The 24661-nt window shown below is 37.4% G+C and overlaps 1 pseudogene; it reads right to left on the bottom strand.

The window, feature by feature from the left end:
- Positions 1–6361: 6361 nt before the first annotated feature.
- On the bottom strand, positions 6362–15388 carry LOC145712471 (protein tyrosine phosphatase type IVA 1 pseudogene; annotated as a pseudogene).
- Positions 15389–24661: the final 9273 nt, after the last annotated feature.

Genomic DNA, 24661 nt, shown 5'->3' on the forward strand with positions numbered 1-24661 from the left:
TATGCCTTGTTGATGGTTGGTTTTTGCTGAATCTATTGGGAGTTCTCTGTGGTTCCTGGACTTTGATGTCTGTGTCCTTCTCCAGGTTAGGAAAGTTTTCCGCTATGATTTGCTCACATAACTTTTCTACCCTCTTTCCTCTCTCTTCATCTTCTGGCACCCCTATGATTCTGAAGTTCCTTTTTAATGAGTCACTGAGTTCTCTAATTCCTATTTCATGCTCTTTGCCTTAGTCTCCCTCTTTTTTTCTTTTTTTTCTGTTTCGTTATTCTCCATAAGTTTTTCCCCTATATCACTGATTCTCTGCTCTAGCTCATCCATCCTTGCCACTGTGGCATCCATTCAAGATTGCAGCTCAGTTATAGCATTTTTTATTTCATCCTGACTAGCTTTTGCTTCTTTTATCTCTGCGGAAAGGGATTCTAATCTATTTTTACCCCAGCTAGTGTTCTTATTATTGTGATTTTAAATTTTGGTTCACACATCTTGCTTGTATCTGTGTTGATTAAGTCCCTGGCTGTCATTTGTTGCTGTTCTTTATTCTAGGGTGAATTCCTTCATTTCATCATTTTGAAGGAAGAAAACGAATTAATAAAGTAAAAATAAAATTAAAAAATTTAAAACAACACAAAGAAATCAAATAAAAGCTGCTAGATCCTAGGTGTGTTGGTCTGGTTGTTGAAAGAAGCTTGATAGATTATAGAAAAAAGGAAACATAAGAGAAAAAAAAAAGAAAAAAGGAAAATGTTTGAAAATTTGCAAAAATGAATACAATAAAAGAGAATACAATGAAATGATGAAAGTAACATAGAATTTAAAAAATTTACAAAAAAGTAAAAAATATAGTAGAAAAATTTAAAGAAAAATCTTTTTAATAAAAATAAATTTTTTCTCTTTCTATATTCAAGAATAAGAAAAGAAAGAGAAAAAAATTGAATAAATGACCAGCAAACAGAATGAAATACAATTGAAATTACATCTGGTTTCCCAATCAAATTGTGAAACACTTTATAGTCTGTAAACTAAGCAGGCGGAGAGACTTGGGTTCATCAAGAGCATAGTTGGCCAAGTTGGGTGGGGCTTAGAGTAACAGCTCTGTTCTCCACTGGATGGTGCTTCTTAGCTTACTGGGGTGAATTGTTATGGCACGTGTAGGCATATATGTGTATGTGCATGCAGGGGAGGGGTGACAATGCTGTCACCCAGCTACCTAGTCTCTAGTGTCAGAACTCTGTGTTCTCCCCGACAGGCAATCAAACACCCCTCCTTTGTTTCTAGCTTCTGTCCACTCCTCACTTTTACACTATCCATGACCAAGCCGTCAGGCTGCCAGGAGGCACTTTCCTCCTGAGTTTTATCTCAGATGGGGCTGTGTTTCCCAACCCCTCACTTCTGAGGGACTGTGGCTTTGACCCGCTCTGACCCTCCAGGGGAGGGTCTTGGTGAGCAATGGATGGGTGCCAGCCCGCTCCCAGGAACGTTCATGAGACCCTGCTGCTGCTGATGCCCAGAAACTGTGGCTGGATGCCAGCCCATCCCCAAAAATGTTTGTGTGATTGTGTAGCAGCAGTGTTTCAGGGACTATGGCAAATCATAACACACATCTGGCACCGGGCTTTACCCTTAACGTCCTTGTTCCAACACCAGTGAATGTGGTTGTTCTCTGGGGTCCACTGGGACCTTTGCCTGTTGGGGGCCACACAGCTTGTATCAAATGTGCTCCCAGCAGAGGAACCCCTACTCCCCACGTGGCCTGAGGACCCCTTGGACTTCTCTTTCTGCTCCTGGGGATTCATCCTTTCCACTAGAGCACCACTAGGTACCTAGCTATGGAGTTTCAGACTCTATGCTCCCGCTGTTTATAGAGTCTTAATGGAATTTAAACCCTCTCCTTTCTCTTTTCTCCCTTTTTTGTTGCAACCCTTGCAGCTGTTCCCACTTTTCCTTTTTCCCCTCCGGCTGCTTTCCTTTTTCCCTCCAGCTGTTTTTCCTGTACTCTCCCCCTGTCTCTGTCCTCTCTGCACAAGCAAAATCAGCTCCCTGCCCTCTCTGGCTTCACTCTCCCCCAGTTCACCTCTCCACACTGTGTACCTGCCGAGTTCTGTGGATCACGTTGTGCAGATTGTTGTGTTAATCCTTAAATCAGTTTTCTAAGTGTGCAAGATGGTTCAGTGTTGATCTGGCTGCATTTCAGGCATGAGAGATGCAAAAAAATTTCCATGCTGTTCTGCCATCTTGGCCCCTCCCCCAGTAGGATGTTTTTGATGTTTTTTTAACCTTGAAGTTTTTGGGTTTTTTTCCCCACATTTTTTCTTGTGGTTGATTTCAAGTTTCAATAGTGTTGTGGTCTGAAAATATGCATGGTATGATCTCGATCTTTTTGTGCTTGTTGAGCACTGATTTGTGACCCAGTTGTGATCTATTCTGGCGAATGTCCCATGTGCACTTGAGAAGAATGTGTATTCTTCTGCCTTAGGATGAAATGTTCTGAGTATATCTCTTAAGTCCATCAGGTCCAATGTATCATTCAAAGCCATTTTTTGGTTGATTTTCTGCTTAGATGATTTGTCCGTTGCTGTAAGTGGGGTGTTAAAGTCCTCTACTATTATTGTGCTATTATCAATGAGTTTCTTTATGTTTGTTATTAAATGATTTATATATTTGGGTGATAGCACATTGGGCGCATATATATTTACAGTTGTTACATCTTCTTGGCAGATAGAACACTTAATTATGATATAATGCCCTTCTTCACCTCTTGTTACAGTCTTTATTTTAAAATCTAGTTTGTCTGATATAAGTATGGCTACTCTGGCTTTCTTGTGACATCCATTAGCATGATAGATGTTTCTCCATCCCCTCATTTTCAATCTGCAAGTGTCATTAGGTATAAAACAAGTGTCTTATAGGCAGCATATAGTTGGATCTTGTTTTTTTTTTTTTTTTTTTTATCCATTTTGATACCCTATGTCTTTTCATTGGAGCATTTAGTCCATTTACATTCAGAGTGATTACTGAAAGATGTGACTTTAGTGCCATTGTGTTGCCTGTAGAGTTGGTGTTTCTGGTGATGTTCTTTGGTCCTTTCTTGTCTGTTGCTTTTGGTCTTGTGTTTTTTTTTTTTTTTTTTTTTTTTTTTTTTTTTTTTCCTCCACTCAGAGAGTCCCCCATAAAATTTCCCTGCAGGGCTGGTTTAGGAGGTTATGAAATCCTTTAGCTTTTGTTTGTCTGGGAAACTCTATCTCTCCTTCATTCTGAATGATAGCCTTACTGGATAAAGAATTCTTGGCTGCATATTTTTCTGATTCAGTGTATTGAATATTGCATGCCACTCCTTTCTGGCCTGCCAAGTTACTGTGGACAGATATGCTAAGAACCTGATCTGTCTTCCCTTGTAGATTAAGGACATTTTTCCCTTGTTGCTTTCATGATTCTTTCCATGTCTATGTATTTTGTGAAATTGACTATGATACGCCTTTGTGATAGTTGGCATTTGTTGAATCTAATGAGAGTTTTCTGTGCTTCTTGGATTTTTATGTCTGTGTCCTCCCCAGATAAGTTTTTAGCTACAGTTTGCTCACATAAACCATCTGCCCCTTTTTCTTTCCATCTTCTGGGACTCTTATGATACAAATGCTATTCCTCTTTGATAAGTTGCTGAGTTCTCTAAGTCTTATATCATGATCTTTTGCCTTTGTTTCCTCTTTTTTCCCCAGCTTCATTATTTTCCATAATTTTATCTTCTGTATCACTGATCTGTTACTCTGCTTCATTCATCCTTGTTGTCATGGCAACCATTTGAGATTGCATCTTGGTTATAGTATTTTTAATTTCAGTCTGATTAGATTTTAGTTTTTTTATCTTTGCAGAAAGGGATTCTCTGGTGTCTTCTATGATTTTTTCAACTCCATCTAGTATTCTTATACTCATGGTTTTAAATTCTAGTTCAGACAACTTATATCTGTGTTGATTAATTCCCTGGCTGTGATTCCTTCCTATACTTTGTTTTGGGGTGAATTCCCCCATCTTGTCATTTTGGAGGGAGAAAAAAATCAGTGAAACCAGGAACTGATTCTTTGAAAGAATTAACAAAATTGATAAACCCCTAGCCAATATGATGAAAAAGAAAAAGGAAAGGACCCAAATAAATAAAATCAAGAATGAAAGAGGGGAGATCACAACCTACACAGCAAAAATACAAACAATAATAAGAGAATATTATGAACAATCCAGGCCTTCATAAAGAAGGAGGGAATGTCTCAAATACACAACCTAACCTTATACCTGAGAGAGCTGGATAAAGAAGAGCAAATAAAACCCCAAAACAGCAGAATAAGGAAAATAAAAAAGATTAGAGCAAAAATCAATGATATTGAAATCAAAATAAAACAGTAGAATAGATCAACAAAACTAGGAACTGATTCTTTGAAAGAATTAACAAAATTGATAAGCCCCTAGCAGGACTGATCAGAAAGGAAAGGACCCATGTAAATAAAATTATAAATTAAAGAGAGATCACAACCAACACCACAGAAATACAAACAATAAGAGAATATTATGAGCAATTATATGCCAACAAATTGGGCAATCTGGGAGAAATGGCTAAATTCCTAGAAACATATAAACTACCAAAAGTGAGACTGGAAGAAATACAAAATTTGAACAAACCCACTGCCAGTAAACACATTGAATCGTGGCACAAAAACAGACACTCAGATCAATGGAACAGAATAGAGAATCCAGAAATGGACCCACAAACCTATGGCCAACTAATCTTTGAGAAACCAGGAAAGAATATCCAATGGAATAAAGACAGTCTCTTCAGCAAGTGGTGCTGGGAAAACTGGACAGCAACATGCATAAAAATGAACCTGGACTGCTTTCTTACACCATACACAAAAATAAACTCAAAATGGATGAAAGACCTCAATGTAAGACCAGAAGCCATCAAAATCCTCAAGGAGAAAGCAGGCAAAAACCTCTTTGACCTTGGCTGCAGCAACTCCTTACTCAACACATCTCCAGAGACAAGGAAACAAAAGCAAAAATGTGGCACAAAAACAGACACATAGACCAATGGAATAGAATAGAAACCCCAGAACTAGACCCACAAACGTATGGCCAACTAATCTTTGACAAAGCAGGGAAGAACATCCAATGGAAAAAAGACAGTCTCTTTAACAAATGGTGCTGGGAGAACTGGACAGCAACATGCAGAAGGTTGAAACTAGACCACATTCTCACACCATTCACAAAAATAAACTCAAAATGGATAAAGGACCTGAATGTGAGACAGGAAACCATCAAAACCCTAGAGGAGAAAGCAGGAAAAGACCTCTCTGACCTCAGCCATAGTAATTTCTTACCTGACACATCCCCAAAGGCAAGGGAATTAAAAGCAAAAATGAACTACTGGGACCTTATGAAGATAAAAATCTTCTGCACAGCAAAGGAAACAACCAACAAAACTAAAAGGCAACCAACGGAATGGGAAAAGATATTTGCAAATGACGTATCGGACAAAGGGCTGGTATCCAAAATCTATAAAGAGCTCACCAAACTCCACACCTGAAAAACAAATAACCTGGTGAAGAAATGGGCAGAAAACATGAATAGACACTTCTCTAAAGAAGACATCCAGATGGCCAACAGGCACATGAAAAGATGCTCAATGTCGCTCCTCATCAGGGAAATACAAATCAAAACCACACTCAGATATCACCTCATGCCAGTCAGAGTGGCCAAAATGAACAAATCAGGAGACTATAGATGCTGGAGAGGATGTGGAGAAACGGGAACCCTCTTGCACTGTTGGCGGGAATGCAAATTGGTGCAGCCACTCTGGAAAACAGTGTGGAGGTTCCTCAGAAAATTAAAAATAGACCTACCCTATGACCCAGCAATAGCACTGCTAGGAATTTACCCAAGGGATACAGGAGTACTGATGCATAGGGGCACTTGTACCCCAATGTTTATAGCAGCACTCTCAACAATAGCCAAATTATAGAAAGAGCCTAAATGTCCATCAACTGATGAATGGATAAAGAAATTGTGGTTTATATACACAATGGAGTACTACGTGGCAATGAGAAAGAATGAAATATGGCCCTTTGTAGCAACGTGGATGGAACTGGAGAGTGTTATGCTAAGTGAAATAAGCCATACAGAGAAAGAAAGATACCATATGGTTTCACTCTTATGTGGATCCTGAGAAACTTAACAGAAACCCTGGGGGAGGGGAAGGAAAAAAAAAGAGGTTAGAGTGGGAGAGAGCCAAAGCATAAGAGACTCTTAAAAACTGAGAACAAACTGAGGGTTGATGGGGGGTGGGAGGGAGGGGAGGGTGGGTGATGGGTATTGAGGAGGGCACCTTTTGGGATGAGCACTGGGTGTTGTATGGAAACCAATTTGACAATAAATTTCATATATTGAAAAAAAGCAAAAATTAACTATTAGTACCTCATCAAAATAAAAAGCTTCTGCACAGCAAAGGAAACAACCAGCAAAACTAAAAGGCAACTCACGGAATAGGAGAAGATATTTGCAAATGACATATCAGATAAAGGGTTAGTATCCAAAATCTATAAAGAACTTATCAAACTCAACACCCAAAAAAACAAATAATCCAGTGAAGAAATGGGCACAAGACATGAATGGACACTTCTCCAAAGAAAACAGATGGACAATTGACACATGAAAAAATGCTCAACATCACTCATCATCAGGGAAATACACATCAAAACCACAATGAGATACCACCTCATACCTGTCAGAATGGCTAACATTAACAACTCAGGCAACAACAGATGTTGGTGAGCATGTGGAGAAAGAGGATCTCTTTTGCATTGTTGGTGGGAATGCAAGCTGGTGCAGCCACTCTGGGAAAGAGTATGGAGGTTTCTCAAAAAACTAAAAATAGAGCTACCCTACAACCCAGCAATTACACTACTAGGTATTTTTCTAAGGGATACAGGTATGCTGTTTCAAAGGGGCACATGCACCCCAATGTTTATAGCAGCACTATCAACAATAGCCAAAGTATGGGAAGAGCCCAAATGTCCATCGACAGATGAATGGATAAAGAAGATGTGGTATATGTATACAATGGAGTATTACTTGGCAATCAAAAAGAATGAAACCTTGCCATTTGCAACTATGTGGATGGAACTAGAGGGTATTATGCTAAGTGAAATTAGAGAAAGACAAATATCATATGACTTCACTCATATGAGGACTTTAAGAGACAAAATAGATGAACATAAGGGAAGGGAAGCAAAAAGAATATAAAAATAGGGAGGGGGGAAAAACATAAGAGGCTCTTAAATATGAAGAACAAACAGAGAGTTACTGGAAGCGTTGTGCGAAGGGGGATGGGCTAAATGGGTAAGGGGCATTAAGGAATCTACTCCTGAAATCATTGTTGCACTATATGTTAACTAACTTGGATGTAAATTAAAAATTAAGTTAAAAAAAAAAGGAAATTGAATCAGTAATCAAAAATGTACCAATAAACAAGAGTCCAGGGTCAGAAGGCTTCCTGGGGGATTTCTATCAAACATTTAAAGAAGTTATTACCTATTCTTTTGAAAGTGTTCCCAAAGAATTGAAAATGAAGGAAAACTTCCAAACTCATTCTATGAGCCCAGCATTACCTCAAATCCAAAACCAAAGACCTCACTAAAAAAGAGAACAGACCAATTTCCCTAATGAACGTGGATGCAAAAATTCTCAACAAGATACTAGAAAATCAAATAAGATACTAACAATGATATATTAAAGGAATTATTCACTGCAATCAAGTGGGATTTATTCCTGGGATGCAGGGGTGGTTCAATATCCTCAAATCAATCAACATGATATACCACATTAATAAAAGAAAGGATAAGAACCACATGATCCTCTCAACAAATGCAGAAAAAGAATTTGACAAAATAGAGCATCCATTCTTGATAAAAACCCTCAAGAAAGTAGGGATAGAATGATCATACCTCAACATCATTAAGGCCATATACAAGAGACCCACAACTAATATCATCCTCAATGTAGAAAAACTGAAGGCTTTCCCCCTAAGGTAAGGAACACACAGGGATGTCCATTCTCACCACTGTTGTTCAAGATAGTACTGGAAGCCCTAACCTTAGCAATCAGACAACAAAAAAGAAATAAAAGGCATACAAATCAGCAAGGAAGAAGTCAAACTTTCACTCTCCACAGACGACATGACACTCTACATGGAAAACCTGACAGACTCCACCAAAAAACTGCTAGAATTGATACATGCATTCAGCAAAGATACAGGATATAAAATCAATATACAGAAATCAGTAGCATGTCTATACACCAATAATAAAGCAGCAGAAAGAGAAATCAAGGAATCAATCCCATTTACAGTTGCACCAAAAACATTAAGATATTTAGGAATAAACTAACCAAAGAGGTAAAAGATCTGTATGCTGAAAACTATAGAATGCTTATCAAAGAAATTGAAGAAAACACACGTGGAAAAACATTCCATGTTCTTCCATGGATTGGAAGAACAAATATTGTTAAAATGTCAATACTATCCACCAAAGTAGTATTCAATGCAATCCCTTTCAAAATAACACCAACATTCTTCACAGAGCTAGAACAATTCTAAAATTTGTATGGAAAAAGAAAAGACCCTGAAGAGCCAAAGTAATATTGAAAAAAGAAAACCAAAACTGGAGGCATCCACAATTCCAGACTTCAAACTGTATTACAAAGCTTTAATCATCAAGACAGTATGGTACTGACACAAAAACAGACACATAGATCAATGGAACAGAACAGAAAACCCAGAAATGCATCCACAAACATATGGCCAACTGATCTTTGACAAAGCAGGAAAGAATATCCAAAATCTATAAAGAACTTATCAAACTCAACACCCAAAAAAACAAATAATCCAGCAAAGAAATGGGCAAAAGACATGAATAGACATTTTTCCAAAGAAGACATCCAGATGGCTAACAGACACATGAAAGGATGCTCAATATCACTTGTCATCAGGGAAATACACATCAAAACCACAATGAGAGGGGCGCCTGGGTGGCTCAGTCGGTTGGGCAGCTGACTTCGGCTCAGGTCATGATCTTACGGTTTGTGAGTTTGAGCCCCACATCAGGCTCTGTGCTGACAGCTCAGAGCCTGGAGCGTGCTTTGGATTCTGTGTCTTCCCCTCTCTCTGCCTCTCCCCTGCTCATGCTCAGTCTCTATCTCTCAGTAATGAATAAATGTTAAAAATAGAAATTTTTTAAAAATTTTAAAAAATTAAAAAAAAACACAATGAGATACCATCCCACACCTGTCAGAATGGCTAAAATTAACAACTCAGGAAACAACAAATATTGGTGAGGATGCGAATAAAGGGAAACTTTTTTACACTGTTGCTGGGAATGCAAACTGGTGCATTCAGTATGGAGGTTCCTGAAAAAATTACAAATATAACTACCCTATGGCCCAGCAATTGCACTACTAGGTATTTATCCAAAGGATATAAAAATTCTGATTCCAAAGGGCAATGTTTACAGCAGTGCTATCAACAATAGCCAAATTACACAAAGAGCCCAAATATCCATTGACTGATGAATGGATAAAGATGTATATATACACAATGGAATATTAAGCAGTGATCAAAAAGAATAAAATCTTGCCCTTTGCAACAATGTGGGTGAAACTAGAGTATATTATGCTAACTGAAATAAGTCAGAGAAAGACAAATATCATAGGATTTCACTCATAAGTGGAATTTAAGAAACAAAACAGATGAACATAGGGGAAGGGAAGGAAAAATAAAATAACATAAAAACAGAGAGGAAGGCAAATCATAAAAGACTCTTAAATACAGAGAACAAACTGAGGGTTGCTGGAAGGGGAGATGGATGAGGGTGGGCTAAATGTGTGATAGGCATTAAGGAGGGCACTTGTTGGGATGAGCACTGGGTGTTATATGTAAGAGATGAATCACTAAATTCTACTCCTGAGACATAACTACATTATGTGTTAACTAACTTGAATTTAAATTTAAAGAAAAGAAAGGGAGAGCATCGGAGAATAAATAAAAATTTTAAAGAAAAAAAAGAGAAAAATATTAGCAAACCAAATCCATCCATATAAAAGAATTATGCACAATGAAGAAGGGAGATTTATCCCAGGAATGCAAAGTTGTTTTAACATTTAAAAATTGTTCATCTTAGTACATGATATTAATAGAGTGAAGGATAAAAACCACAAGATCATGTCAATGGATGTGGGAAAAGTATTTGAAAAAGTCCAACATCCATTTTCTTATAATTTTTTACTGTATATTTATTTTTGAGAGAGAGAGAGAGTGTGTGTGTGTGAGTGTGAGCCGGGGAGGGGCAGAGAGGAAGGGAGACACAGAATCCTAAGCAAGCTCCAGAGTCTGAGCTGTCAGCACAGAGCCTGATGCATGGCTCAAACCCATGAACTGTGAGATCATGACCTGAGCTGAAGTTGGATGCTTGACTGACTGAGCCACCTAGGCACCCCTCTAACATCCATTTATGATAAAACTTTCAACAAACTAGGAATAGAAGAGAACCTCCTCAACCTGATGAAGATCCAACAGTTAACATCATACTTAACGGTGAAAGAATGAATAGTTTCTCTATAAGACCTGGAACAAGTCAAAGATGTTGTCACCACTTCTGGTCAACGTGGAGGGTCTAGCCAGTTCAATGAAGAAGGAAAAAGAAATTAAAGGCATCCAGGTTGGAAATAAAGAGTAGAACTGCCTTTATTCACAGATGACATAATCCAGTATGTAGTAAATACCAAAGAATATAAAGAACCCTTTATGTCACTCTCAATCGTTCTCTCCCTCTCCTAACAAATCAGTTTACAAAGATCATAGGATGCAAGGTCAATATATAAAAATCGCCTGTATTTTTGTATATTAGCAATAAGCAATCTAGAATAAAATTAAGAGAATCATTCCAGTCATAATAGCATCAAAAAAAAATACTTAGGAAATTAAGAAGTGCAAGTCGTGTATACTGAAAATTACAAAATACTGCTGATAGAAATTAAAGAAGATCTAAGTAAATGGAAAGATGTTCCATATTCATGGATTTGAAAACAATATTGTCAAGGCTGCAATTCTCTCCAAATTATCTATAAATTCAATATTGTATCTATCAAAATCCTTTCAGGCTTTTTTTAATTGACAGACTAATCCTAAAATGTATATGGAAATGCAAAGGACCTAAAATAGCCAGGGGCGCCTGGGTGGCTCATTCGGTTGAGTGCCCAAGTTTGGCTCAGGTCATGATCTTGCAGTTCGTGAGTTCCAGCCCCATGTTGGGCTGTGTGCTGGCAGGTTGGAGCCTAGAGCCTGCTTCAGATTCCATGTCTCCCTCTCTGCCCATTCCCCACTTGTGCTCCCCCCACCTCAAAAATAAATAAACATTTAAAATAGCCACACAAAAAAAGTACATTATCCAATTTCAAAACTTCCTATAAAGCTACAGTGATGAAGACTGTGTGGTTATGTAGATCAATAGAAAATAATTGAGAATTCACAACTAAATCCTTATTTGTATGCCAAATTGATTTTCAACAAAGCTACAAAGATAATTCAGTGGGGGAAAGGATAGTCTTTGAATAAATGATGCTGTGACAAATGAATATCCACATGCCACAAAAAAGTAGACATTTACCTCACACCATACACAGAAATTAACCCAAAATAGATCATAGACCTAAATGTAAGAGCTAAAACTATAAAACTTCTGAAGAAAATATAGCAGAAAACTCTCTGTGGCTGAGGAGAGTTCTTAGATACAATTTAAAACATGATTTATAAAAGAAAAATTGATAAATTATAATTCATTTTTTTAAGTTTTGTCTTTGAAACATACCATTAAGAGAGAAAAAAAGCAACAGACTAAGAGAAAATACTTGCAAATTATATATCTGATAGAAGCATTGGATCCAGAATACATGAAAAATTTTTACAGCTCAATAAGAAGACAAAATGACACAACTGAAAAAGTAGACATGTTTGAATCGACATATTACTACAAAAGATACATGAATGGCTAACACACACATGAAAAGATGCTTAACATTACTGGTCATATGAAAATTAAAACCCCAAAGGAATACCACTTCACACTTACCAAAAACGCTGTAATAAAAAAAGATATTAAGTGTTGGTGAAGATTAGAACCTTTTCTAATAAGACTTTGTCTCTTAAGCACTATGAGATTAAGGGAGATTCCCCTCTTTTAAGTCTTCATTCTAACTCCCCAGGCTCTCATACATAGCCCCAGAACTCAGCAAGTATCATTTAGTATAGTGGACACTGTGGCTGCACCACCCAGGTCCCTCTGCAGGTCTGAAACACTCATTCCCCAAGCTGCCACAAGTATTATCAGCTGAAGGTTCACAGCTGTATTCCCCTTCTGGGGATTGCACTTGACTAAAGAAAGGTTACGCCTCATCCTCAGGGACAACCTGCATCCAATGACTCGTTAATTTAAATCCAAAGATTCAACTCTTTCACCTCAACTGGGGACATCTTTAAATAGCTATTACAGCTTCAGAGCTCCCTGAAAGATTGGCTAAGGCCAGTTTTGCAACTGTATGTATCACCATTCAACAAGTTCTACCATTCCCTCGTTCTTTTGCTCCCTCAAAGGTGTTGAGACAACTCCCCAATAAATCTCCAAATGCAAACCTCAGATTTAGTATATGTTTTCTGAGGACCACAACTTGCAACATGGGTAGAGACCCACCTCATGGACCACACCTGATTCTTAGACCACGTCCAGAGCCTGTAAATGCTACCATTGGGGAAGGGGGGCGGGGGAGGAGATGGCCACTCACCTCAGGAGAGCTCCTCCCTGTCTGGAATTCCTATTCACCTAGTTCTTGTTGCTTTCACAGTTCTCATATGTCTTCAAACATACTACTTTTTAAATTTTTCCATATTTTTCTGGTTGTTGCAGGGTGGGTGGTGGAATCCCACAACCTACCACACCCCATCCAGAAGTAGAAAGCTCTAGACACAGATTCTCAAAACTCCAAATGTATGGATATTGAACTGTAGTCCAAGAAGTTATTTATCTTATTTATATTACTTATATATTGTTAAATTTGCTGAAATTTTTATTGTCAAATGTAATGAAATATTTCATGTACTCTTAAAAATAATACGGATTCTTCAATGTAATTGTTCAATGTAATGCCCCTTATATTGTCATGGGACCAAGCCTGTTAATTGTTTTGTTCAAATCTTTATCCTTACTGATTTTTTTCTACTTGAACTGTTTCTGAAAAATAGTAAAATCTCCCATCACTATCATAAACTTGTCAATTTTCCTTGTAGTTCTCTCCATATTTGCTTTATACATTTTGGACCAATGTTGTTTGATGCATTAAGTTTAGAATTGTTCTGACTTCCTGGTGAAATGAAACTTGAGACTTTAATGATTTTTGTTATCTCTAGTAATGCCTTTGCTTCTACTTTTACTAATATCAACACAGCTCTACCATCTTGCCTCTTTCTTCTGCAATTCATTATTTATTCAGATGGTTAAGCTCTTCTACTGGCTGGTGAATGGTGAACACTGAAATTATTTCTCCTCCAGAACTATATTCCCAGATGGTATGAATATATGGTTAAACTAGCATTAATACATGTCATCATTTTATCAATCACATAATAGAACAAAGTATCCAGGTATCCAAATACGAATTTACTGAGTTCAAAAAGCATATAAAATATTAGATGCTTGATCACTTCATTATTGGAAACTCACTTCTTTTTTGATTGGAAGACAAGAAAAAATATGCTTCAAAGAAAAATAGTTAATAAACAACTTCCAATAGATATGAATTACAAGATTTCAGAAATATTATAAATAAGAAATATTTTAGCTACAAAGCATCTCAGCCTTAATTTTTAACTAAATAAAAGACCTATTCTATACATCCTGCACAAGACAAAGGCAACACTTTACTGGAGATATTTCATAGCCTCCTCCCACTCTGTCTTCAGGCCCTCTTCCTCTAAGTTGTACCCCAACTGTAAACATAAAGTAACTGTAAGACTTTTTTGTCTGAAGACATTACACACATGTGCTTCTGTACAACGTGTATTTTATATGAACTTTTAACCACACATTTGTGATTTTTCAAAATGGAGGCATTCATAACAGCACAAAATGAGCTTTATAGAAAGACATTAAATAATCCCCATAAGCCTTGGTAAGAATCCAATAAAATGAATTTTTGCTAAAACCTGATGTATATCGGTACGCTTGTAGGGTGGCAAACATGAATAACCACATAGGTCCTATTGGCAATATTTGAAATGACTAAAGGAATAAACCACATATGGTTTCCAGTGCTATTCATAATCTAGGATTATAATTCTGCATGATACTAAAAATACACAAGTATTGTGCTGGATATTTTGGCACCTAATCTCTCAATTTCTTACACATTATTTCTGGCATGGGAATAGTAGTAAGCCAAACATAGAGGCTGCAATTCTGTCAAGCTTGGTCCTTTTTCAATATTCCTATGGAAGCTTCATTAGACTTGTCATTCATTAAGCCTACATGTTGGCTAATATGTACGATAATTAAGTCCTGTCTCAAGTTCCATTTCCAAGGCAACAGCATCAGGCAGCCAAGTTTTATTGAATGTAACAATTGTTTCTATGACCACTGGAGGCTTTGTAGCACAGCCGCATTTTAGAACAGTATTTCTCCAAATACAGAAGTTGCTTAGTGTTAAAAGCTCCATGCCACTTTTGTCTTATAAACTGTACTGCATGTTCATTTTTCATTCCACCTTCAATTAGTGCTAGGGCAACAAGCACTGGAGTTCTCCCAAGACCTGCAACACAGTGAACATCAATACAACAACCAGGTTCTTCACGAAATTTAATGTTGACAAGACTTAACCAGTCCTCAACAATCTGGTTAGATGGTGATGAACCATCATCAAAGGGCCAATCCAGCACCTGGATGCCTTCTTTCTCCACAAGAGCAGTGTTGTAGGTTGCTTCACATACTCTTACTATTGTAGTAACTCCATATTCCTTAAGTTCTTCTATAAATTTGTTGAAGGTTGCACTGGTTGGACTGTGTGTAATAAGAAATTTCATGTTCCTGTATGTGACTTCCACCAGGGCTGGCCGGTTCATTGGAGCCATGTTAATTTAGTTAAAATATTCAATACGGCTACGAAAAAATGTTTTAAAGTTTTGAATACAGAAATTATGTAAAGCAAACAAAGTATCCTCTAATATATTCCACTGGAAATTCTCAATGATTTAAATATGTAATAGAGAGTAACAGGAAATGAAATGAACCTAACAGGAAATAATCCCTCAGTTCGGTATACTGAGTCCATGGAAAGGATGTGCACCCAGGTTTACCCCATCCAGGTCAAAATTCTTGTAAAATGCTCCGATGATGTCAACTGTGCACTTCTGTGCCCAGGATAAGGGCTCTTATGGAGGTTTCTTGGTGCAGTAGTATGAATCTCTCCAGTTCACTCGTCCTCATAAAGGTTGTGCTGTGCCTGGCAGTAATCTCTGGGGCCCTTCAGAAACTCCATAAATGTGTGACCAAGAATACCACAGAAAGGCACCCGTTTACTCATTAAAGACTGTGGCTTAATTATACAACTGTTCCCGTGGAGGCGACACAGGGGGCAGCGGTGGCCTTGACTGCAGGGCAGGAAGCTGCAGTGGTTGTCCTGGGGCAGCAGCGACTGGACACCTGGCTCTACTATGCGCCAGCCTCCAAGAAGCCAATCCGCAGGCATTCAGGTGTTCTTGCATTTCAAGAGCTCACTTTCACAGCTGGTGTGACGTGTGCTCCTCTCCACCAATCACAGGAGTGGGGAGGGGCACAAGAAGCTGCCACAAGAAGCTTTGAGCGTGAGGCCTTCCTCACAGCGGACCTCACTACCAGTGCTGGTTGAGGAAGAGAGGCATGGGGGACCCTGAGCTTCCTTCCTCTTCCTAGGAAGGAGGTGGGAGGGACACGGGAGGGTGTGAGGGGATGGGTGGGGGTGGGCGTGAAACAAATCCTGAAAGAAGCTGAAAAGAGACACAGAAGTGGACTATGATGGGCAGGAAAGGGAAGGTACTGGAGGAAGAATCCCATCCATTCCATTGACTTTGACTGATAAACCTTTTATCATTTGTTTCATGTTTTAGCTGTCTTTTGGGAACACATTGCTAGATTTTTTCTTTAATCCAGTCTGACAATATTAGTTTTTTAACTGAAGAAAATTAATTTATGTTGTTGTATTATTTTACATTGTTAATTATTTCTATATTTGCTGTTTTTGCTCTCGTTTTGTGCTATTTGACATATTTATCTCTTTTTTATCCTTCTTGATTTCTTTTGGATTAAGGTTTTTCTCTTCTAAATCCATATGCTAATTCTCTACTGTGTTGGAATGTTGTGATTGTGGTTCAAACTTCTCAGCAATTATTATAGTTTAGACACTCTTCTAAATCTAAACGGCTTTATGTAAATTCAAGTGGTACAACAACCGTATAAATTACATATTCTTTATTTCCATATCTCTGATTTAAAAAACAAATAAAACCTAGGCGCAGAAAAGTTTTTTCCCCTAAGTTACATAGTAGTAAATGTCAGGGCTGATATTTGAATCCTGAAATTCTGGCTCTAGAGTCTAACTCTCTAATATATATGTGTCCTATCATATATTTTATTTTTATTCTTTTATTACTTAAATAGCTTAGAAGAAGTCAAACATTCAAAATCCTTTCTCATGTCTTGAAGGAATTCAACATGATATATATATATACATATATATATGTATATACACATACATACATACACATACATATATTGGTTTTTTCTTTGGCAGAGAAAGAGTGCACATGCACGTGAGTAGGGGAGGGGTAGAGGGAGGTGGGAAGGGAGAGAATCCTAAGCAGGCTCCAAGCTGTCAGCTCAGAGCCCAATTCAGGGCTCAATCTCATGAGCCATGGGATCATGACCTGAGCCAAAATCAAGAGTTGGATGCTTAACCTAGTGAGCCACCCAGGCACCCCTCAACAACTTTAAATATTAATATTGTCAAGCATTTTTGTAACCCCACAAATTACAATGTTTACAAAAAGTCTTTGCTTAAATTTGCCCAATATAAGTGATCAGTTTCTACATTCACTATTCCTTCCTTGCATCTCTACTCTCTCTTATAAGGTTATTTTTTTTATCCAAGAGCATCTTTTATCCAGGAGCATTTCCAAAAGCTTTAATAAGTTTTTTTTTCTAAAATTCTCTTATTTGGGTTTCATTCTTAATAGTTTTGATAGGTATTTAATTTTACATTGACATGTATTTTCTTAGCCCTTTGAAGACATTCCTTGTTTCAGATTTCCTCTGTAATAGCCATAGAATTCTCTAAAATGTCTAGTGTTTGATGGGGTACTTGGGTGGCTCAGTCAGTTAAGCATCTGACGTTTGATTTCAGCTCAGGTCATCATCTCATGAGATCAAGCCCCACATTGGACTCTGTAGGAAATAAGCTTAGGAATTCCCCACGCTTACACCAATGGGTTAACAAGGCATAAAGAAGTACAAAACCATAAGATGCTCTCACCCAAGTTTGGGTAAACAAGATTAGCACCCCAGAATAGGGAGGTGCAAAGGCTCTGCACCCCCCAGAATAGAGAGGGAGGAGCAAAGGCTCCAGAATAGAGAGGGGCACAAAGGCACCCAATACAAAGGTATATGAGGTAAGCAAGATTAGGCATTCAGGGTGGAAGTGCCCCCCAATTTAGTACTTTAGCAGAAAGCTGCTTCACAGAAGAGAAAGACCAAGTCAGGCAAACAGATAAATTGGACTACAGACCACTGCACTGCAGGCGAAGTAGCCCAGAATGGAGATGGTTAACCAAAGAAAAGGTGACTTGTTAACCCTGAGATTATTTCCCCTATCTGTCTTATCCCCTCGGCTAGCTAAGATAAACAGACATGGCACCTCCTATCTGCTGTTAACAACCATCTGCCCATCTGCTCGGCGCCAGGATTTTGTTTTATATTGACCCAAACCCAAACCCCTTATATCTTCAAAACCCCCTTTTCCCTCACATCCGCAAGTTAATGTTCCCAGTTTCTTTGTCTCTTTGTACACGCCCATCACGTTTGTAATCCTTCTGATCTTAATAAACAGGGCAAGGACCCTTATTCGGGGCTCTTGTCTTTTCCTGGACATTAGCCATCTCTTGTTTTTCATCCTCTATCCTGCTCTTTTGCTGGCCTAAAGAGAACTTTAGAGTTAGAGTCCTACAACAGGGCTCTAAGCTGACAGCGCAGAGTCTGCTTGGGATTTTCTCTCTCTCTCTCTCTCTCTCTCTCTCTCTCTCTCTGCCCCTCCACCATTCATTCTCTGTCTCTCAAAAATAAACATTTAAAAACAAACAAACAAATAAATAAATATCTACTTTTTGAGCATAACATGATACCAAAAACAGACAGTACAAAAAAGAAAACTATAGGCCAATATCCCTGATGAACATATATGTAAAAATCTTCAACAAAGTAATTAGCAAACCACTTTCAATAATACATTAAAAAGCTCGTTCACTATGATAAAGTAGAATTTATTCAGGGGATGCAAGAATGGTTCAATACTTGCAAATCAATCAACACGATACACTACATTAATAAAGATAAAGGATAAAAATCATATGATCATCTCAATATATGCAGAAAGAGCACTTGTCAAAATTCAACATCTGTTCATGATAAAAACTCTTAAAGTGGATTTAGAGGGAATATACTCAACATAATAAAGACCATTTATGGCAAATCCACAGGTAACATCATCCTTAATGCTGAAAAATGGAGAACTTTTCCTTTAAGATCAGGAATAAGACAAGAATGTCCACTCTCACCACTTTTATTCAACATAGTACTGGAAGTCTTAGCCACAGTAATAAGACAAGAAAAAGAAAGAAAAGACATCCAGACTAGTAAGGAAGAAGTTAATCTGTCACTTTTTGCCAATGACATAATATCATACATGGAAAATCCTGAAGATTCCACCAAAATCTGTTAGAATAAGTGAACTTAGTAAAGTTGTAGGATACAAAATTAACACAGAAATCTGTTGCATTTCTATATACCAATAAAAGAATAGCAGAAAGTGAAATTCAGAAAACAATTCCATTTAAAATTGCACCAAATAGAAGGAAATAACTGGGAATAAATTTGACCAAAGAGGCAAAAGATCTATACTCTGAAAACCCTAAGACACTGAAAAAGAAAACTGAAGATGATACAAACAAATGGAAAGATATTCCATACTCATGGGTTGGAAGAACAAACATTGTTAAAATATCCATACTACTGAAAGCAATTACATTCAATGTAATTCTTATCAATATCAACAGCATTTTTCACTAAACCAGAACAAATACTAAAATTTGTATGGAACAACAGAAGACCACAAATAGCCAAAGCAATCTTGAGAAAGAACAAAAAAACTACAGATTTCAAAATCCCACATTTCAAGGTATACTACAGACCCGTTATAATCAAAATAGACACCTAGATCAATGGAACAAAACAGAGTCCAGAAATAACACCACACATATATGGTCATGTAATTTATGACAAAAGAGGCAAAAACACACAATGGGGAAAAGATAGTCTCTTCAATAAATGGTGCTGGGAAAACTGGACCGCTACATGCAAAAGAATGAAAGTAGACCACTTTCTTATACTTTACACAAATATTAACTCAAAATAGATTAAATGCCTAAATGTGAGGCCTGAAACCTATAAGTACTAGAAGAAAACATAGGTAAGTAGTCTCTTTGACATCAATCTTAGAAACATGTTTCTAGATATGTCTTCTTAAGCAAGGGAAACAAAAGCAGAAATAAACTATTGGGAGAATACAGAAATAAAATGCTTTTGGGTGCCTGGGTTGCTCAGTTGGTTAAGCATCCAACTCTTGATTTCGGTTCAAGTAATGATCACACAGTTCATGAGATCAAGCCCCACATCAGGCTCTATTCTGATAGCACGGGGCCTGCTTGGGATGTTCACTCTCTCTCTCTCTCTCTCAAAATAAATAAACATTTTTTTTAAAACATCTTTTGCACAGTGAAGAAAACCATCAACAGAATTAAAAGACAACCTACTGAATGGGAGAAGATATTTGCAAATGATATATCCTATAAGGAGTTAATATCCAAAATATATATTAAAAAAAAGTTCTACAACACACACACACACACACACACACACACACACACACACACACACCACACACACACCAAATAATCCAATTTTAAAATGGGCAGAGGACCTGAACAGGTGTTTTTCCAAAAAAGACATACAGATGGCCAACAGACACCTGAAAGCATGCTCAAATCACTAATCATCAGGGAAATGCAAATAAAACCCACAATGAGATATCACCTTACACCTGTCAGAATGGCTAGTATCAAAAAGACAAAAAATAACAAGTCTGGCAAGAATGTGGAGGAAAATAAACCCTTGAACACTGTTGGTGGGGATGTAAACTGGTGCAGCCACTATGGAAAACATTATGGATATTCCTCAAAAAATTAAAAATAAGAATATCATATGATCCAATAATTCTTCCTTTGGGTATTTATCCAAAGAAAATGCAAACACTAATTCAAAAACATATATGTGGTCCTATGCTTATTGCAGCATTATGTACAAGAGCCAAGATATGGAACCAATCTAAGTGTTCAATGATAGATGAATGGATAAAGAAGAAGTGGTATATATATGCAATGGAATATTACTCAGCCATAAAAAAGAATGAGATCTTGCCATTTGTAACAACATGGATGGACCTAGAGGGTATTATACTAAGTGAAATAAGTCAGACGGAGAAAGGCAACTACCATGTAATTTCACTTACGTGTGGAAACTAAAAAACAAAACAAACAAAGAAAGACTTAAATACAAAGAACAAACCAGTGGTTTCTAGAGAGGATATGGGAAAGGAATGGGTAAAACAAATAAAGGGGATTAAGAGGTACAAACTTCCAGTTATGGAATAAATTAAGTCATGAAGATGCAAAGTACAGCATAGGGAATATAGTCAATAATATCATAATAACATTGTATGGTAACAGTGCCAACACTGTTTTGTGAGTCATGTATAGAAATGTTGAATCAATATGTTGTACATCTGAAGCTAATATAACAATGTATGCAACAATATAACAATATATGTTAATTAAACTCAAAATTTTTTAAAGCAGAAACAGACCCATAAATACAGAGAACAAACTGGTGGTTTTCAGAGGGGAAGGGAGTGGGGGCATGGGCAAAATGGGTGAAGGGGATTGAGAGGTATAGACTCCCATTCATTCCAATTATCGAATGAGTACGTCATGGGGATGAAATGTTCGGCAGAAGGAATATAGTGAATGGTATTGTAATAGCATTGTATACTGACAGATGGTAGCTACAATTTTGGTGAACTATATAGCATACAGTTGTCAAATCACTATGTCGTACACCTGAAACCAATATAGCATTGTGTGTCAACCAAACTTCAAGAAAAATAAAATGTCTAGGATTTGTTTCCTGGCCTATGCATGGCCAACAATAATAAAGCTCAATTTCTTCCCTCTTTCTTCTTCCTTCCCTCTTCTCTCTTTTCTTCCTTTTTCCTTTCTTAATTTCTTCTATAATAACTCAGTTCACTAGATGGAGTGGAGCAAGGCAGTTGTCTGTACAGGGGTGCAGAGGATACTAGAGTATGGGGTTGGGGGAGAAGGGCTTTCAAGCAACAGTAGGGGTGGTAGTAGCAGCCTCATACAAAGCCCAAGCAGAGTGGAGAGGACATATACATAAGTATTTATCCAATAATAATACATTGGGGATAATGGGGATCAGTTCTCACTGTCAGATAGGAGTTACAAATACAGAAAGGGAGAAAAGTAGAAATAACTCTAGGATTTTGAATTGGAATTGGTTGTATCTGTGTGAACTCTTAACACAGAGGAAAGAGTTATGGTGATACAGATGTGTGTGTGTGTGTGTGTGTGTGTGTGTGTGTGTGTGTGTGTGAATTCCCCAGCTTCATCCACAGAGAGCAAAGAGAGCCTGAAACAATGACATCCCACTAGCAATGAGAACAACTAGCACTCATATCATGGTTTCTTAATACCATTCTCCATTAAAAGGAACCAAGTCTCCTTAAAGAAATGGCTGGTTTCAGAGCTAAGGCAGGAAAAATACAAGAGTTGCCTGGAACATACCTTGTTATGACAGCAAGAAAGTTTTCAAAGAATGATAGGAATATGCCAAAAGGACAGAGAAAACAAACCAAGGGAGTTTAAAGAGACCTAAATGTTACGTGGATGGGATCACAACTAAATGTAATGTGGATGGGATCTTGGAAGAGAAAAAGGACGTTAGGGTTAAACCAGTGCAATGTGAGTAAAGTATGAAGTTTAGTTAATGGTAAAGTACCAATGTTGGTTCCTTAGTTATGACTAAAGTATCATAGAAATAGAAGATGTTAACAATGGGGGAACTAGGTTAGGAATATGCAAGGAACTCTATAGAACCATTCTAAGATCTGTAAAAGCATAGAAGCCAGTTTTAAGGGCTCCCATTGGTCATGATTTTTTTATCAATGCACTGAATAAAATAGATACCCTTAAGTCTATGCTGATACACTAAATAGAAGCAAACACTTTGCCTTACAGTAGAATACCAACTAATAATGTAACAGGAATGGTAGAATTTAAAAAGCCCTGTATTTAGCAATCATTATCATAATTATTCATTTAGCAAAGAAATATCAATAGATGCTAGAACTAGTGGGTGAAAGTTGATAAGGAATGGGATACTTATTTACATTCCAAATTACCTACCACAAAAAAACCAATTTGTTAAAAAAGAGAGTGCTAAACTTGGCAGGCATCCCTTAATCAAATGAACAAAATTAACATGACTAGTAATGGAACAAATTGAATTGTGTACCACCTGATAGGAGGATTGCAAGGAACATAGCATCCCACCTGTGATATTCCTGACAAAAAATATGTTAATGGAATTTTATGATGAGGAAAAATCTGACAAATCCAAATGGAAGGGCTGAAATCAAGGGTGTCAGCCATGGAAGTCAAGTAAATGCTGAAGACTGTTCCAGGTTGAAGAATATTAAAGGGATAATGGCAACTAAATGTAACACATTATTATAGATTTGGATCCTTTTGCTTAGAAGGACATCATTGGGACAACTGGAAAAATCTGAATTGAGTCTTTTAATTATATAGTAACAATGAATCAATATTAATTTTCTGATTTTGGTGATTATATTGTGGTTTTATGGGAGAATATCCTTATTCATAAGGTATCATATCCTAAAATATTCAGAATTGATAAGGCATATGTCAGCAACTTGCTTGCTTTTAGTTCTGGCTGGGGGTAAGGAGGACAGGAGGATATATATTTTTTAATTTTTTAATGTTTATTTATTTTTGAGAGAGAGAGAGTGAGAGTGCAAGCAGGGGAGGGGAAGAGAGAGAGGGAGACACAAAATCTGAAACACGTTCCAGGCTATGACCTGTTAGCACACAGCCAGACATGGGGCTCAAACTCACAAACTGTGAGATGACCTGAGCTAAAATCAGACACGTAACCAATTGAGCCACCCAGACACCCCAGGATATTTTTTAACATTCTTGAATCTTCTCTGCAAGTTTGAAATAATTTCACATAAAAAAAATATCTTAAGTATTATTTTAAAAGACTCAGATCACAGATCCTTGCTGCTTAGATTCTTGCTCTTTGTGTTTGCCTCTGGGGACTTATTTTACAGCTTTACATTTTTAAAAGGTTTTTAAAATATTTTTGCTAGCATTGTCATTTATTTTGTAGCTCCCACCCCCCAAAATTTCAGGTTATGGCAGACTGGCAGTGTGCCCTGTGTTCCATTTTCCCCATATTTAGTACTAGCATTCCCTTAGTATTTCACTAGACATCACCACCAAGTTAGAGACTTCATTTCCCAAGTTCCCTTACAGCACAGTGGGGCCATGTGATTAAATTCTGGTCAATGGACCATGGACAGAAATAATGGTGCCACTTCCAATTTATACTCCTTTAAAAAATGCACACTTGTTCCCCTGCCCCTTTCTTCCTACTTGCTAATTGGGAAATGTTAAGAAATGGAGCAGTTGCCTTGACCCAGTGGTGGAAACCACAGGAGAACCTAGTAGAGACACCTACTATCTTAAGACTACTTATCTCTAGACTGTTTCTTGAGAGAAAAATACACTTCTGTCTTGGTTAAGCCACTGTTATTTGATCTCTGCTAAAGCACTATCCTAACAAAATTTAAGTACAACCTGACTTGGTAGAAAGGCAAAAGAAGGAAGAATAAAGACTCAAAATCACAATAAAACACCTTCTGATGCTGGCCAAGATAGAGTAAGCTCACCACAGGATTTCTCTCTGATCCTAGCTGAAGAGAATACCAATATCAACTATCTGAAGACACTGAAAAGTAAGCAATAGCAGAGAGATTGTGTAAGGAAGTCAAAACTTGAAGAATGACTGGCATAGTGATGAATTTACTGGTGAATTTATTCCTCCCCTTGCTTTGA

This window comes from Panthera onca, chromosome D1, assembly GCF_046562875.1.
Source record: "Panthera onca isolate mPanOnc1 chromosome D1, mPanOnc1 haplotype 2, whole genome shotgun sequence".
In the NCBI taxonomy this organism is placed as follows: Eukaryota; Metazoa; Chordata; class Mammalia; order Carnivora; family Felidae; genus Panthera; species Panthera onca.